This window comes from Oryctolagus cuniculus, unplaced genomic scaffold, assembly GCF_964237555.1.
Source record: "Oryctolagus cuniculus unplaced genomic scaffold, mOryCun1.1 SCAFFOLD_199, whole genome shotgun sequence".
Lineage (NCBI taxonomy): Eukaryota > Metazoa > Chordata > Mammalia > Lagomorpha > Leporidae > Oryctolagus > Oryctolagus cuniculus.
In genome coordinates this window covers 32,593-42,953 of record NW_027208340.1, presented here as the reverse complement: position 1 = coordinate 42,953, position 10,361 = coordinate 32,593, and the positions used below count along the sequence as shown (strand labels likewise).

The 10,361-nt window shown below is 44.9% G+C and overlaps 1 pseudogene; it reads left to right on the top strand.

Moving 5' to 3' along the window:
• The first annotated feature begins 1,170 nt into the window (after positions 1-1,170).
• On the top strand, positions 1,171-3,170 carry LOC127488949 (palmitoyltransferase ZDHHC5 pseudogene; annotated as a pseudogene).
• The last annotated feature ends 7,191 nt before the right edge of the window (positions 3,171-10,361 follow it).

Genomic DNA, 10,361 nt, shown 5'->3' with positions numbered 1-10,361 from the left:
GAGGATGGCCCAAGTACTGGGACTCTGGAACCACTTGGGGGACCTGGAAGAAGCTCCTGGCTTTTGACATTGGATGGGTCCAGCTCTGGCTGTTGCAGCCATTTGAGGACTGAACCAGCCACTGGAAGATCTCTCTGTCTCTTTCTCTCTTTGTAACTCTGTCTTTCAAATAAATGAATATTTAAAAAACAATAAAAAAAGAGACTTAGAGTAAGACCAGACATTGCATTTTAAGACATGTTGAGTTGGAAAGCAGTTCATACAGCAGACTCATGGAATGACAATCATTTTATATAGCATAGTGACCTCAGAATGAGCCCTTAAAGCATTCTTGTATGGTTGAAAAGCCCATGAAAACATTTCAGGCATTGAATTCTAAGACACTGTGGCAAAAATAAAAAAAGTCCTACATGAAGGATTGCCATGAATGATACCCCAGTGGAAAGAAGGAGCCATCCAAGAAGAATGTAGTTTTCTTTGAAGGGAGGACAGAACTTCCATTTTGCCTTTGGCTTTGCCTAAATACTGACAAAGACTGTGGTCTCAAAAGGCTTCCTTAGCCTGGGCAACTCATGGCAAGAGTCTTGGGTGATCACTGACATCATACATAAGAGATTCAATTGTTAAATTACAGCAGGAGTTGTTGTACACTTACTCTGCATGCAAGACCTCGGTCCTAAATGAGTCATTGTATATTTATTTGAAAGTTACACAGAGGAGAGGCAGAGAGAGAGAAGTCTTCCATCTGCTGGTTCAAGGACTTGGGCCATCTTCTACTGATTTCCCAGGCCATAGCAGAGAGCTGGATCAGAAGTGGAGCATCCAGGGCTCGAGCTGGTGTCCATATAGGAGGCCGGCACTACAAGCAGCGGCTTTACTTGCTACACCACGGCGCCAGCCCCCAAGTTGTGGTTATTTATCACTTGCAATCACCTTTCCCCCTCCCATATGCTTTCCTTCGTTTGAGATATTTTGACCTTCAGTTTTGTTTGTGGATGTGGAAGGATGATAATTCTAAATTTTTGGTTTCCCTGAAATTTGTTTGTTTGTTTGTTTGTTTGTTTTTCTGTGCTCTTCTCTGTTGGTTCCCTTATCCCATTGTCTTATCCATTCTGCCTCTGTGTTGGCCTGGGCTATGCAGTAGGTTAGATGTCCCTTCAGAGCTCCAACATGCCCGCAGAGTCTGGATAGACATTCAGACCCAGAAACACATCCTGACCTCAGCAGCCGCTATCTTCTTAGTGGGAGCTACAACACTCTTCTTTGCTTGTACGTGTCCAGAACTAAGCCTGAATATGTCACCTGCAGTGGCCATCTACAATGCATTTATGTTTCTCTTTGTTCTGGCCAATTTCAGTAGGGCCACCTTCATGGACCCAGGCATTTTCCCTCAAGCTGAGGAAGATGAGGACAAGGAAGATTTTCGAGCTCCCTTGACAAAACAGTGGAGATCAATGGCATCCAGGTGTGCATGAAAGGATGTGCCACCTGCCGCTGCTACTGTCCTCCTCGGCGTTCCCACACAGTGTCTGTGATAATTGTGTGGAGGAATTTGATCATCCCTGCCCCTGGGTGAACAACTGTATTGGCCGCCAGAACGAGCATTGTTTCTTCCTCTTCCTCCTTTCCTTGACAGCCCACTCTGGGTATATTTGGCTTTGGCCTCCTTTATGTCCTCTGCCACATAGAGGAGCTCTCAGGGGTCTGCACACTGTCACAATGGCAGTGAAGTGTGTTGCTGGCTTATTCTTCATCCCTGTAGCTGGCCTCACAGGGTTTCATGTGGTGCTGGTGGCCTGGGGACGCACAGCCAATGAACAGGTTATGGGTAAATTCTGGGGAGGCATGAGCCCCTTCACCAATGGCTGCTGTAACAATGCACTTTGCAATTCCCCAGCACCCAGATATTTGGGAAGACCAAAGAAAGAGAAGACAATTGTAATCAGACCTCCCTTCCTTCAGCCAGAAGTGTCAGATTACTGTGAAGATCATGGATAATGGCATCCAGGGAGAGCTTAGGGGAACTAAGACTAAGGAAAGCTTGGAAACAACAGAGAGCCACTCTGCAAATGCCAAACCCCGGCCTCCTCCTATGCCAGACCTGAGCAGCTGCATGGGACTGCGAACACACCTTTGCCTGGCTACTAATGGAGATAGCGGCTTTTGGGGCAAGGACAGCCCCCCACACCAACCATGTACAAGTGTCAGCCGGGTTATAGTAGCAGCAGTGCATCAGCTGCCCTACCTCATTCCTCCAGCACCAAGTTAGTCATGGGGACAGTTTGAGGAAGCCAACCTCAACTGCAGAGAGCAGCTGTCATCCCAGTTACCACTCAGAGCCCAGCTTGGAACCCGAGAGCTTCTGTTCTCCCACCTTTGGCAAAAGCTTTCACTTCGATCCACTTTCCAGTGGCTCTCGTTCCTCCAGCCTCAAGTCAGCCCAGAGAACAGGTTTTGTACTGGACGAGTTGCAGTCCATGCGTTCAGAAGGCACCACTTCCACCTCCTGTAAGAGCCTGGCCAATCAGACATGCAACGGAAGCCTGAGCCAGACCCAGCTTTCAGCTACACCTCTCCCTTCCTGTCAGTATTCCTGGCCCAGCAACAGGAAGCCGAGAGGCATGCACATTTGGTGCCAACACGAGAGCCCTCACCAGTCCGTTATGACAATCTGTGGCCTCCCTCCAGGGATGAGAGAAGCTGCTGCACCAGTCACCCAGTTCCCAGTCCATGAGGAAGAGCCAGGCTTGGGAGACTCAGGCATTCAGTCAACACCTGGCTCAGGCATGCCCTCATAGGGCTTCCTCCTTAGCTGATCCGAAGAGATCACCACTGAGCAAGACTCCACTTGGAAGCCCAGCTGTCCCCCATTTGGGGAAGGCAGAAAGCCTAAGGGGCCAGGGACTAGGGTCCCCTGAACCAGGTCCAACCACCCCATATCTGGGCCGTTAAACATCTTACAGCAGCCAAGAATCCCCACCTGGTGTCTCTGAGATAGAGAAAGTGGCCTTGCAGCCACTGCTGATGCCTGAAGATGAAGTACAGCTCAATACTGCCCACAGCAAATCCAACAGCAACCCAAGAGCATCAGCTCAGCCTCCCCTGGTCCCACAAGGGGAGGAGTCAAGAAACTGTCCTGAGTGGGTGGTACCACCTGAGATATGGTGTGAGCCATCAGCACCTCCCCTTCCCCACACCACTGTGTCTAGACCAAAGGGCCTCAGGTGACCACCTTCCTTCCCTCAAGGGGCTCCCTTCCCCTGCATGGATATGTTTTAAAACCCCAATTCCCAGAGGATGAGTGTTTTATAAAATGCAACCGAGTTGGGGAGTTGGAGAGTTGGGGCCCTGAGGCTGGGGAAGTAGCTCCCCCCTTTTACCTTTTAAGACCTTCCTTCCCTAATCCCTGGACCAGACTCAGTGGACATTTGTGCAATTGCTTGCCCTGGAGGGAACCAGATCATTTTTAAACCAGAAATAATTTTTTATTATTGTTACAGATCCTATTTTTTAATCTCCTGTGTTACCAGGTGTGTGTATAAATATCAAAGAAATTATATATCTATCTTGGGATGGGAAAATGAGGGAGGGATATGTAAAAGAAGGAGGGTCTTACTTTTCCTGGTCCTCAGACCAGCAGGAAAAGAGGAGAGACACCAGAGTCTTCCTTTCCCCCCATGGTCCCTCTCTTGTCTGTTACCAACTAAGGAAGTAGTAGAACCCCCTGTTGGTGCTAAGTGATCATGAAAGAAACCTGGGGAGAGAGGAGTCTGAGCTCTTGGTTAGAAGAGGAAAGGACTTGTGGAAAGTTAGTTTTCTAGGCTTATTGGCATTTAGCTTCCCAGGAAAGGGGTCAGAGCTCCATGACATTGGTGGTGGTGGTAGGAGGGGGATCAGGAAAAGCATCTGGCCTAATTCAAAACACTATTAGAAAATCCCCCCTTTCTTGGGAGAGAGGGGTTGGGTGGCTTTCTTAAGTGAGCCCCTCAGAGTTTCCCCTAGCCTACAGTTAAGGTGATTTTAAAGTGCAAGGACAGAAGAGAAAAATCCAAAATGCAATATTTTTCATCACATGCCAAAAACAGGACAGAGGAAAGGAGTGGCAGGCCTAGGCCCCTCCAGATATCCCCTGGGGGTTACCCCTCAGCCCACCTTAGAATGGTGCTGGGTAGAGGAGATACCTGGGTTCTAATCTCTAAATAGGGGAGACTCCAGCCTCTTCACAGAGTCCTTTTCATTTTTTATTCTGATTAGCCATTTTCAACCGACAAATGAGAGAAATCCTGATCTATCAGCAAACAAAAAAAGAGTACTTCAGTTTATATTTAGAAACATTTATGTCATTTGCTTTACCCAGTTTATACTTAACAGCAATACCTAGAAGTCTTAAGAAACTGAGATAGTATATAACTAAAGTTATAATTTCTTTTCACTACCCCAGAGTCAGTGAATGACTTGCTATGTCTCAGGCAAATGAACCCATTTGAAGTTGCTGTAGCAATTCCTCCTGGCAGTTTTGGGAGTGTTCAGCAGCAACTTTTTTTTTTAAAGATTTATTTATTTATTAGAAAGGAAAAGCTATAAAGAGCAGAGGCAAAGAGAGAGAGAGGTCTTCAATTGGCTGGTTCACCTCCCCCAAATGGTCGCAACTGCTGGAACAGGGCCAATCCAAAGCCAGGAGACAGGAGCTTCTTCGGGGTCTGCTCATGGGTGCAGGGGCCCAAGGACTTGGGCCCCCTTCTACTGACTTCCCAGGCCACAGCAGAGAGCTGGGTTAGAAGTGGAGCAGTCGAGACTCAAACCAGTGCCCATATGAGATAATGGCACAGCAGGCAGTGGTTTTACCAGCTATGACTCAGTGCCAGCTCCTTAAAGCTACGATTTTGAAAATTTTTCCTATGAAAGAAAACTCAAAAGGCTGATTCTGATTCATTGTACTTAATACACAGAACATACTTTTAACCTTAGTTAAAATTTTCATATTTTGGCTGACACTCACTGGCTGCTGGTGTTTTGAATGACCTATGAATAATGGTGTTTGCATGGGAGTTTCAGGAGCCCACTGAAAGGCAATGACAGAAGGCAGACCTCACTGACAGCTCATGAGGAAACATGTATCCATCGACTGTGAACAACTGACTTCTATTTCCAAGAAGCCTCCACCCAGACCATCTGTAGAGTTATAGAGGAAAGGAGAGACAGAGAGAAAGGTCTTCCATGTGGTTCACTCCTCAAATGACCACAATGGCCATTGCTGGGCCAATCCTAAGTCAGGAACAAGAGTTCCTTCTGGGTATCCCACATGGGTGCAGAGGCCCAAGCACTTGGCAAATCTCTACTGCTTTTCCAGGTCGCAGCATAGAGCTGGATGAGAAGAGGAGCAGCCAGGACTAGAAATCATGCCCAGATGGGATGCAGGCACCTGCAGTGGTAGCTTAGCCCACTACGTCACAGCCCCAGCCCCATTCAGAGATCTTTTAAGTGGCCATTTCTTATTCAGTCTTAAGGAGGTCAAGCAGTATTATAGTAAAACAGCTTTTTCTTTTGTAGTTTCCAAATACAATTTATTTATTTTAGAAAATAAGTGCTAAGGGGCGATAAGAATAGAGCTCTGATCACAATTGCTGTTTAGTCCAGACCTGTAAAAGAACCAAGTTAGAAAACAATTTCTTGGGCTGGCGCTGTGGCACAGTGGGTTAACACCCTCTCCTGAAGTGCCGGCACCCCATATGGGTGCTGGTTCTAGTCCTGGCTGCTCCTCTTCCAATCCAGCTCTCTGCTATGGCCTGAGATAACAATAGAAAATTGCCCAAGTCCATGGGCCCCTGAACCCATGTGGGAGACTCAGAAGAATCTTGTGGCTCCTGACTTTGGATTGGAGCAGCTCCAGCTGTTGCGGCCATCTGGAGAGTGAACCAGCAGGTGGAAGACTTCTCTCTCTGTCTCTAGCTCTCTGTGTAACTCTATCTTTCCAATAAATAAAATAAATCTTTAAAAAAAATAAGAAAGCAATTTCTCAGGGAAGAGATATCTGACTACAAAAGGGAGAGCTCTCTTTCTTTCTATTTTATTTAATTTTTTGCAAATCAGAGTTACACACAGAGAGAAGGAGAGGCAGAGGGAGAGAGACAGGTCTTCCATCCACTGGTGCACTCCCCAATTGGCCATAACAGCCAGAGCTGTGGTGATCTGAAGCCAGGATCCAGGAGCCTCTTCCAGGTCTTCCACACAGGTGCAGGGGCCCAAGGACTTGGCTGATCTTCTACTGGCTTTCCCAGGCCAGAGCAGAGACATGGATTGGAAGTGGAGCAGCCAGGACTCAAACTGGCACCACACCACAGCACTGGCCCCAGGGAGAGCTCTCTTAAATGCAATGTTCAGGGGTCAGCATTGTAGCATAATGGGTAAAGTCACCTCCTATGTTGTCAGCTACTCCACTTCCAATCCAGCTCCATGCTATTGTGCTTGGGAAAGCAGCAGAAAATGATCCAGGAATTTGGGCCCCTGAACTCATGTGGGAGACTTGGAAAAAGAAGCTCCTGATACCTGGTTTTGAACCAACCCAATCCTGGTCATTATGGCCAATTGGGGAGTGACCCATGGATGGAAATTCTTTCTCTGTCTCCCTCTCTCTCTGTACCTCTGTCATAAAAATCAATTAAATCTTTTGAAAACAAAACAAAACAAACAAAAAAACAATGTCCACTAACAGCTGAATAAAACATTAAAAGAGATATTACCTGGTACCACCATGTACAAGTTTGATACTTACCAAATACATTTCCCTAGATTTCAGTTGGAATTTTAATCTGGTTTGTGCCAGTCTGAAACTCCTTAGGCCAATGACACCAGGTCAACAACTAGTTGCTCAGGTTATTTCTGATTCAAAGAAATATTCAGGAAGCAGCAAGACAGTTCACAGGGGTGATTTGTACCAGGGGCTGCTTTGCCTACTCTGGACTGTGCTCCCTTCATGATTGCTGTATCTGTCTTTCAAAATGAAATAAAATAAAATAAATCTTTAAGATAAATTGAAAAAGCCAGAATCATGGAGCAAATGAACCTTAAGCACCAGAACAGTGGTGCTTCTAATACAAAAGTATTAGAGGTTAAAGCATGAAATATGGATATGCGATGTAAGGTAATTATAAAAGAGATGTATATATTTGCTGACCATTCCAATAAGAGAAGAAACTCTAAAATAAAGGTACTACAGATAAATGACATTTTAGAGTAATAAAAGGGTCAATCAACCTGGATAAGATTAATTCTAGATATGCATGTATCTAACAAATAAACCCAACATTAAATGAAAGAAAATGACAAAGATCATAGAGAAAAGACTGGTCAAGACTAGTATTAGGAAGGGGCACTGTGGCATAGGAAGCAAAGCCACCAATTGTGGCACTCATTCGAGTTCTGGCAGTTCTAGTGATCCAGCTCCTGGCTAGCTCACCCTTTCAAAAGATTTATTTATGTGAGTTACAGAGAGAGAGAGAGAGGTCATCCATCCACTGGCTCACTCCCCAGATTGCCAAAATGGCTGGAGTTGGGTGCAGGGGCCCAAGGACTTGGGCCATCTTCCACTGTTTTCCCAAGCCATAGCAGAGAGCTGGATCAGAATTGAAACAGCCAGGACTCAAACAAGGACCCATATGGGACGCTGGCACTGCAGGCAGTGGTTTTGCCTACTGCACCACAACACTGGCCAGCTTTGTAGCAATTTTGAAAGAAAATCAGCAGAGGAATGCCTCTCTCTCTCTCTCTAGTCCAGCATTAGATATAATAATTCTTAAAAAATTAATATTAGGAAACAGAAATATGTCACTTAATAATGGACAGAACAGGTTTGCAATATATTGGAAAGGATAAAGCAACTTGACCGTGTACTTGAACAAAAGAATACACATTCTGTTCAAGTACTCACAGAACATGGTCTGCAGAAGACCTTTTGCTAGGTCACAAAAGAACCTAAATAAAATTAAAAGAATAAAAATAAAAAAGGACATCCTTTGAGCACAATAGATTCACCTGGAATATCAGTAACAGAAGAACATTTGAGAAGTGCACAATATGTGGAAAATAAGAACACACTCCTAGGAGCTACAGAAACAAATCACAAAGGACAATAGCAAACATTGTGAAATGATTGGAAATGAAATGCATATAAAAAAGGTAATGGGATACAGTTGAAGCTGAGATTAGAGGAGGCTCAGTCTCTCCATTCCTATAGCTTTATAAAATGGTAAGTTGTGACCACTTTAACTTTGCTATTCATCATTATGTAGGGTCTTGAAAATTTGTAAACAATTTGTCAGTATCTGCCAAACACTTTATTAGTTCCACCAGAGGGCCAGCAGGGGGCAGCAAGCCACCGCTAAACAGTGAGCTTTGCACCAAAACTCACCCTGGAGGAGTCAAGCACAGGCTTGCTACTACCAGTGATGTACGCACAGCACCTACTGGAAAACAAGAGCATTTTTCCCTCAAGACTGAGCTAAGATATGATTGCAGCTTCTGGAAGACTTGGGCAGTTTCCACATGTAGGTAAAGATGCTGAACATGACCCTGATGGCTTAAGAAAAAATACTTTTCTTGTCCATGATGTTTCTCATTTTTAGAAAACATTTCATGGGGCAGCACTGTGGCATAGTGTTACCGGTAAAGCCACCACTTGCAGTGCCGGCATCCAGTATAGGCATCGGTTTGTGTTCTGGCTGCTCAAGTTTTGATTCAGCTTTCTGCTATGGCCTGGGAAGACAGCAGAACATGCCCCAAGTCCTTAGGTCCCTGCGACCGTGTGGGAGACCTGGAATAGGTTCTGGCTTCTGGCTTCAGATTGGTGTGGCTCCAGCTGTTGCAGTCATCTGGGAAGTGAACCAGTGGGTGGAAGACCTCTCTCTCTCAAACTTTCTCTGCCTCCTCTCTGTAACTCTCCCTTTCAAATAAACAAATCTTTAAAAAAATTTTCATTTGAAAACAGATACTGATTAAGAGACAGAGGGACACACACACTCACACAGAGAGAGAGAGAGAGATAGAGGGAGAGAGATTGTCTTTGCACCTGCTGGGACCGGCCAGGGTAGTCAGAAGCCAGAATCTTATTCTGAATCCACCACACTGGCAACAGAGAGATAACTATTGAGCTTGCTGCTCACCTGCTTGTGTATGAACAGGAAGCTGGATCAGAATCAGTACTGGGACTTGAACCCAGGTACCATAACATGGAATGTGGGTCTTTTCACTACCATGCCAAATGCTTTTTCCCTGAATGTTTATCTCATTTTCTGAAATGCTTCCAGGTGAGTTATTCTGTGTTTCTTCATATAAAGTTTAAGGAAGAGTCATGTATCCATTATTGAGTGTTTTAATGGGATGGAGCTATATCATGCTGTGATATTTCTACAGATTCAAGAAGGCTTGGGGAAGAAATCCCAACATAGATTCAGAGAGTGGCAGACAAAAACAGTGTGAAAATATGCATAGTGTATCCGAACATTGCAATACGGACTTGGTGGTCCTGCATTGAAGCCTGAGGGGAAAAGAAGAATCTGACCTCCTGCATTCGTGCTTTCATTAATTCTATATCATTCTCTTCTACACAACTTCAATGTAGTTGTAAATGTCTTCTAAAGCAGAGGTGTTAAAACTCATGTTATGCTCGGTTTAGATATATTATTTGTACCCAAACCACAATCTATTATTTTCTTACTTTCCTGAATTTATTAAAAGCAAACTTTCAAATAATATATTTAATATAATACTGAGTGTATCTCATTTACATTTGTGAGAATCTCCCTGTTTAATTGACAATTTTTTTCAAAGAAAAATCAGTTTTCCCTCTTCTAAGTAGAGAAAGAGACTTGTGAGGGAAAATACCTCAACAAAGTTAGCTGGGCTGGAATTTGGCACAACAATTGAGCTGTCACTTGGGACACCCACATTTCGCTACAAGAATGCCTAGGACAGAGTCCTGGCTCTTCTAATCCCATCATCTTGCTAATGTTTGCCCTTGGAGGCTAAGCCACTCAGATCCATGCCAGCCATGAGGGAGACCTGGAATGAGTTCTTGGATCCTGGCTTTGGCCTCACTCAGCCCCAGACATTCTGGGCATTTGAGGAGTGAAACATCAGATGGATCATCTCCTCTGTCTTCTCAGTCTCTCTGGCATTCAAGTAGAAAGTTAATTTAACAAACTAAGGGAATGGGATTTAGCATAGTGATTGGAGCACTGCTTGAGATGCCTACATTCTATGTCAGCATGCCTGGGTTTCAAGCACCATCTCTGCTCCTATGCAGAATAATCCCCCCAAACTCATTGGCATTGTTGTTATAGAACCCCCTAACCAGGACCTGCCCC